Here is an 8,214-nt window from a genome sequence, read left to right as displayed (position 1 = left end):
TCTTTCAAGCTCCCAGTACAGTTCTACTGTACTGCTGTGTAATCTGTTGAATTTTTAAATATACCACTTCTTTGCATACTTAAGTAGACCGTAGAACATAGGTCCCAGGCTGTGGATAATTTGGTTCGGTCAGCAGAAAAAAACCAAAACAAAACAAAAACATAGTGTGTGCATTTAGTCTTTCATTCGCTATCTCCCGCATAATCCTTTCAGAGTCACATGACATTGCAGTGGAAGGTGAACTACTTGTCATTGTGACACAGCATACCAATGCATACAACGAAATGTGACCTCTGCATTTTACCCATCTCCAAGGTGAGCAGGGGAGCAGCTTAATCTCAGTGGTAACTTGGCAGCAGGTGGACTCAAACCCGAAACCTTCCAGAGTGCTTCAAGTCTGCTTCCGTAACCACCATGCCCCGTATGTTTTATTTTCCGAAAGACTAGATCAGGCATGGGCAAACTAAGGCTCGGGGGCTGGATGCGACCCATTCAGCTTTTTAATCCGGCCCGCCAAACTTTTGTATGTTATATAATTTATTTATATTATCATTATACTTCTGCCTTTTCCCTGCAATACCAATGTTTCTCCAATAGATAGCGTAGAAAAGGCTAAAAGCATTTTAGCATTTTAGCATTTATGCATGATGTTCCGCAATCCTCCGCTGTCCGAGAAAGTTTGGGGCGGCGTGGCGCGGTGCGAAATGTAGACCGGTCTTTTTTTCCCCGCTGCTTTCAGATGAACCAGTATAGGTACAACGTGGGGCATGCCGCGTTGGGAATTGTAGTAAAGCGATAGCGATACACTGTCAGGTTTGGCCCACGGCTGCAGCTGTTTAAATACCTATAAAAAAAAAAATTGTCATTAACATGTAGAATTTTTACATGTAGAATGTCTTTGTTTTTGTAAATTTATTTGGCCCCACAAAATCATCAGCAAGTTGACCACAACAAAAAGTATAAAATATTTTGTTAAATTGTTTTTTGCCTGACTCAGTAATTTTGCTGCTGCAAGTAATTGCAGTGCACCTTTACCAAAGCGCTTGGGCCATGTTTGGTAAATAACATGATTTGTAGATGCCTAAGCTATTTTCTGGACAGTTAAGCGGTGCTCAATTTCTATTGTATTAGTTCATCCGATGTCCTGGTCAATAACGAGATGTTGATCCACTGAAATGTACACCTTTGGCGGCTCTTGACAGAATATGAATAGGTGAATTGGGGTCACCAAGATGAGCAGTGAGTCATACAAACAAAAAACCTTCAGCCCCTCAAAGCACAAACAGTTCACTGTTACGCCTCAGCCAATTAAAATGGCACATCAGTGCATATCTTCCCAGAAAGAAAAAATCCTCAGGATGTGGTTCAGAACTAAAGCAGATGGAAGTTGTTGTTGCACTGTGGTGTAGGTGCTTGGCACACTAAGTAATGGCCAAAAGAACATGTTCAATTCTGTTGAATTACTTTCCCCAGTATTTCTTCAAACACATCGTGCCATTTATGTGTCACTACAGCTTTTAGTTCTTGCCAAACAAGCCAACGACCCCCACCTTTTTTTTCAGTCTTTACAGCGCAGTTTCAATTCCAGTGACTTAACATGTGAGAACGCATAACAGGGAGGAGGGAAACGACCATGAACATTGTCAAACCTTTTTTTCTCTCCTCATATTCTTTTCATAAACAATTATTTTATTTCATAAGAAAAATTCAATAATCTTCTCCTAATTAAATATATTCAGGATTCTGTGGTGGCTGGAGCCAATAGCGGGGCACAACCTAAACAGTTCACCAATAATAATAAGTGTGCAATTCACCTGTTCTTAAATTTGTATCATTTGAGACTATGGAAGGAAAAGCCCGGAAGAGCTTAATTCAGAAAGACTGGTGGATCATTGTCCACTTTTTTGCAGCTGCGTGGTCTTGTCAGGAAGAATTGACATTTTTTTCCAGAACGTGACTCATTTGAGTCGAGCATGAGTATGTATGAGGCCGTGTTTCAAAATTGTTGTTAACTCCTCCATTTTGACACCAAGGTCCTACAACAAAATGTTTGTAGCTAACTGTGGCACTAACTAGTCTTTTGCAGCCCACACCAAGGTCCTACAACAAAATGTTTGTTTTGCAGCCCTGTTCGATGACTCTCCTAATCTCTTAAATGGCTTCAAAATGTTACTTGGGAAAAAAAAGACTACAAAGATTCTCAATTGTTTCCTATTTCTTAATAATTATGACATTCTTATGAAATTCTTATGACATACTATTCTTCTTACTCTATGATCTACTGTGACTATAACTGTATTTTTACTATTTATTATTTATGTATTTTGTATGTTTACTCTAGCTTGATGGTTGATTGACCGACGCAAATAGTAAGTCGGTTTGGATAAAAAGTGTGTGCTAATTATAATGTAATTGAATTTACAAACTGAAACACTCCTGTGTGCTGGGATATCTTTGTTGTTTGGTGTAAATCCTTTTTTTTTTTTTTATAGTCTTTGTTGTCATTGTAACACGGGGATACAACAAAAATGAACCTCTCTTTTGAAGAACATCCTATTTTAAGACTTGGTCAATTCATTTTTCACCGGAGGAGGTATGACAATACATTCAGTGTCAATCAGCCGGTGGTTGTAGTGTTGACGGTTGAAGGACTGCTGTTGTAGTCTTGAAGGTTGAAGGCTGAACTTTATTGATCCCGCACTGGGGAAATGATTGCATTGCAGCAGCATAGGGGACATAGTCAAAGACTGTACAAAAAGGAATTTACAAATGATAACACATTAACTGGATCCAGGAGAAAAATGACTACCATATTTTCTGGACTATAGGTCGCTCCGGAGTGTAATTTCTGTCAGCCAAAAAAGGCATAATGAAGAAGAAAAAAAAAACACAGTTGAGGAGTGTGGTAAAGCCTGGACAAATCACCCTTTGATTGGGTCCTTAACCTAACATTTGTCTGGACTATAGGTCGCTCCGGAGTGTAATTTCTGTCAGCCAAAAAAGGCATAATGAAGAAGAAAAAAAACCCAAACAGTTTAGGAGTGTGGTAAAGCCTGCACAAATCACCCATTGATTGGGTCCTTAACCTAACATTTACTCTAGGATGATGTAGGATGAGACCAGTGTTTTTAATTTTGGAACCCATGGTACCCATTATACATATAATATCCAATGTACTGCTTCTTCTCTCTAAACTATGGAACCTTCATCTTTCAGTTGCGTCCTGCCTGTATAAATCCACATCCTAATAACTTCATTATGTCTATAGAAACCATCAATATAATGAAGGAATGTAGTATTATGAGTTGTCCTAGATAACTTGTGTAGCCACAACAACTCCATTACTAAAGGAACAAACACTAAAGGCGCAATTCAGCCACTGTTGCAACAAACCGCACCAAAACGCATCAATAATAACACAATAAAATTACAATATTATTAAAAAGACAAAATCCAATTTTACTCACCATAAGCTCTGAATACTTCTATACAAAAGTCCATCCTCTTGTCTTGCCTCAAGAAAAGTTCAATTACTGTGTTGTCACAGTTAGCATACAGTAAGCAGCTAACATAAACTACTTTCCTATCTCCGTCTATGCAAATGATGGAAATCAAGTTCAATCTGTTCTTTGTCCATCCATTCAAATCACCAACGTAACTGTACACCCGCTTCAAGGTCTTGCTGTTGCCAACTCATAATCTGATTGGTTAAAGAAACAATGCTATTGCCCCAAGCACTGCTAATTCTGAAGGCCTTAAGGCCATTTTTTTTATTTTACCCTGGCAACACAAGAGGTTATATATATATATGTATATATAATGATATTTTAAAAATATGTCAGTGATTCTGCTACTGTTTAGACCAGGCTTTAGACCTAGCCTTTACAGTACGCCACTGGTGAAGGCACAGTTGTGGAAATGCTTTGTAGGATAGAAAGGCGTGAAAATAAAGAAAACTCTAGTAACAAAATTTAAGCCCCTTATTCATCAGTCCACTGTGTCCAAACAAGTAAACTCAAGGTCTGGGCATGTTTCCTTCTGCTGTAACAGGCACTGCTCCTATGATTACAAAAAATGCAAATGTAACAGTCACATCCGAGAGGGCATTTATTTACACACACCTTCAACGGAAATAGGATTTCCAGTTTTTCTAGGTTATCCTTTAGTGGACCGAACATGCAAAAAGATGTCTAGTTCCCAAATATGGGACAATTTTTGGCGGATTGCTAGGGTTGAAAACTGTATAGTAAAAGTGATAATGGATCTCTCTCTCTGTTCACTAAAGGGGTATGACAATAAATACAATTTTAAATGCAGCACTGTCAAATTCGTGATTTTTTTTTTTTGGAAAACATTTAGACTAGTGTGTGACAGAAGGCCTAATATAAAAGATTGAGACAGAAACAGGGAGCATGCAACTTAAGGGTTATATGTCGGTTAGGATAAGCGCCACGTCAAGCATTTAGCTGTGGTGGTTAAATCTTGGATAAGAGACCAGGGAATGCATAATGCATCTGAATGTANGGGGGGGAGAGAGGGAGTATTGGTGTGTTGACTGGATGGCGCATTGGTCTCATGACAGGATGTCACTTGCCAGACATTGCAAACATCTTTCAGCAGTTCATGCCTTTTGACTGAGTGAAAGGAAGTGAAAGAAGCAAATACATTTTCCAAACACACAAGGACACGCCCAACAATCTTCCTAATCGTCTTAAGGAATAAATAAATAAAGTGCCCAATAAAACATTTAAAAATTAGGCTAACATGACATGATCTTGTATTTCATTCTTTACAGTTATTGTTTTTGTCATTAAGACTGTTTTTGGGGTTACCTTCAATATAACTTCATATATTTGCTAAAACAAGGTCATTGTTCTCCTTTTCTCGGTAAATAGTATTGTTAATGTTATAGCAATATTTTATTATCCACATAATAATAATAGTAATTAAGCCCCTTATTCATCCCACAATGGGGACATTTTAGTTTTTGCAACTGACACAAGCTGCCATGGTAGGATCTATTAAGTAAGTGGTTGCAGGGATATGTGGTTCCTCCAATCCCAGATATCTCTGGATTTGCTTTGCCAGGCATGCTAACCTGTACACCATGGAACAAGTAATTTTTCACAAATCTCCGTCTCTATTGATCTGCGAGTCCATGCGCGCCATCTCACCAATATTGTTGAAACCCAAGTGAAGCAAACTAATTCGGGGCTTGCCATCATTCCGGGTGGAAATAATGGTGTTATCAGGACATTCAAAGTTAAATTGCGAGCTGCGTGGGAGCATTCAATGACAGATGGCGAACATATTCACCAAGACAGGGATGCAAGGCCGGGCGAGTTACGCCACTATCTGCCAATGGATTGTGGATGCCCTGGGCTAAGGGATCAGTCCAAAATGTCGTCCAAGCTTTCACGAAGGCAGGAATCATCAACTGAACAATTCATTAACAGCAACGAGACTGACTCGGACATTGACGAGAGGGGATCTGGACACGCTTGATTGTTCCGCTTAATTGTTTCTCTGACTGTTTTGTTTCACTTAATGTGCCTTATAACTCGGTGCGGTGCGCGTATTGTATGAAAAAAGAGCCGTTCATTTGATATTGCGCCTTATAAATGCGGTCCACCTTATGGTCCAAAAGATACGGTCATTTAAATATAATAATAAATCATAATTGAGATTGCCATCAACAACACCATACATGGCAACAATTATTACCTACAAATCTACTATCTAGCTACTTCTACTAACCTACTAATCTACTAACATCAGGTTTCCCATTTTTAGTGACTTGAAATGTGCTGCTACTCATGTTTGTATCTTATTGTATCTTACCTATTTGTGTGTTTTGGTGCTGTTTATCTGCTGGAGCCTAACTTTCCTGAAGGGCAACTCCCGAGGGACTAAAAGTGCTATCTATCTATCTATAACCTCAAAGACTTTCACTGTTTGTTTGTTTGTTTTTTCAAGTGCACAAGTGTCACTTAAGAGGACACTGTTTTTTCTTTAATAGAGCATAAAAATGGTCAGATCTGAATTATTTAAAACTGTATTTCTTCAAATAAGAAAAAAAAAAAACATTTCTTAGACTATAAATCACACCTCTGGACACTGAAAGTAATGAGGGAATGGTAGAGTTACTTCTGCCATTCTCTCATTACTTTCAGTGCCCTCCAGTGTGGCAGTAATTACTTCCTTAGGTTTTTTTTTTAGGTGTGGTCTCTGGTGCGGTTTCCACAGTAGCTCCTTTAAACATGAGGCCGTTGAACACATTCTATCCTTCCAGAGGCCTATCTCAGAACTTCTTTATATCTTGAAAAGATTTCTAGTTCTAATCAACTTTCCCTTTTTTGGGGAGGCATGACATATTAGACACAGACACATTATTATTCTTTGTTATATCTCTTCTGATATTTTTGTTTTTGGGTTGTTCTAGCTAATGCTTTATACTACTACATGCTACTGTATATTTTTGTGTGCCTTTTCTTTCAATGATTTAAACAACTTTGAAGCATTTTTATCTGTGGAAAGTGCTTGTTACTGTATGCGTACTAGAACTAGATGTTAGTATCCCACGTATGGAGGTTTTCTCCTGTATAGGGGTATGAGGTGTCCTCAAAGGGGGGGTTGTGGCCAGGCGGTGATATGTTTCCAGTACGACTGTGAGTCCAGTATGAGCCAGTGAGTCAGAGCGATTCCACATCAGAACAGTTGAAGAAGACTTCATGCTTCAGTGAGAAATACCTAGAATATGTGTGAGCTCAGGGGTGTGGGAGTTTAAGCTTCAGATCAGAGGAGGCCCAATAGCTGCACATGGTTTAGAAGATTATTTTGTATGAAAATAGCGCTGCAGTGATGTAATCATCAGTAACAAAGACTGGTGTCGTAACCAAGAGAATGTATCACAAAAACCACACCCTATATCAACCACCGCATATACTGTATAAAGAACATAATGAAGAAAACAGCCTTTTAAAAAAAAAAAAAGTTTAAAAACTGGGGAACAAGTTCTTTTATTGTTAACTCTTTAATTAATTAACGTTGGCAACTATTTGAAAGAACATAATGAAGAAAACAGCCTTTAAAAAAAAAAAGTTTAAACACTGGGGAACAAGTTCTTTTATCGTTAACTCTTTAATTAATTAACGTTGACAACTATTTTATTGCACATTAACGCAGTTTTGTGTTGTTTCTTTGATCATTGTAAACATCTGTTGCTCACTCGCTTTTATTTTGTAAAAGTCTGTGGCTTACTGATGTGGTGCCCACAAGAACAGGAAAAGAAGAGAATTGACCTTTTGCAAAAACTCCGCCCCAAATACTCATTGTCCAATCATACATCATAGCTACTGTTAGTAAACAAGGTTTGATAACGTGGCCCTCTGACAAGTAAAATGGTGACACGATGCGCCCACCAGGTGAACTGATTGAAGCCCGAATTAGCATTAGCTGTTTGTTTTGAAAGTAGGCTATATATTATATAGATATTACTTTATTTATCCCCGAAAGGAAATTATGGAGTCGACACAGCAGAAACGTCCAGAGAAGAAAAGGTACCCTTGCGACTCCATTCCGCACATCTATGGACTTTAGCAATGTTGTGGTTACATACGACATTGCTAAACATGTATCTAATGTATTAGCGCGACTGATGGAGAACACACCACCATCATATCTTTGCTAACAAAATTAAAGACCTCAAACGTCGCTACGACGTCACTTAACTTTTTTACTTGCATTCCAACTGCTGATGCCATCAAGATGACCAAAAACACTTACTTACACTAACAGAACTGCTTCAACTCCAGACCAGATTTGCACTTCTGCTTAACCGTGTAACACAAGGATAACACCAGGGCAGTTTTTACAGACAAAAACATGGATGTGCCATGGGGTCTCCAGACTCTACCATTGTAGCCAACTTCTATATCAGGGGTGGCCGACTAGTCAAGAGCCACAATTTTTACTGTTACTACAAAGAGCCACATAATATACAGTACATGGGCACGTGTGAACTGCCCCATCCCATCCATCCATCCATTTTCATCCGCTTATCCGTTACCGGGTCGCGGGGGCAGCAGTCCCCACCCAAATCACATTGCACCGTACCAACCCCCCTAGACCTTCCTGCGGGTGGTGAGTCCACTGGAAGGTACCAACTGCCCTAACCGGGATTTGAACTTGCCCAGGAGGTGAACCCTGGGGTTG

The sequence above is a fragment of the Cynoglossus semilaevis genome, chromosome 12 (assembly GCF_000523025.1).
Source record: "Cynoglossus semilaevis isolate Cse_v1.0 chromosome 12, Cse_v1.0, whole genome shotgun sequence".
Lineage (NCBI taxonomy): Eukaryota > Metazoa > Chordata > Actinopteri > Pleuronectiformes > Cynoglossidae > Cynoglossus > Cynoglossus semilaevis.
This window is presented reverse-complemented; position numbering follows the sequence as displayed.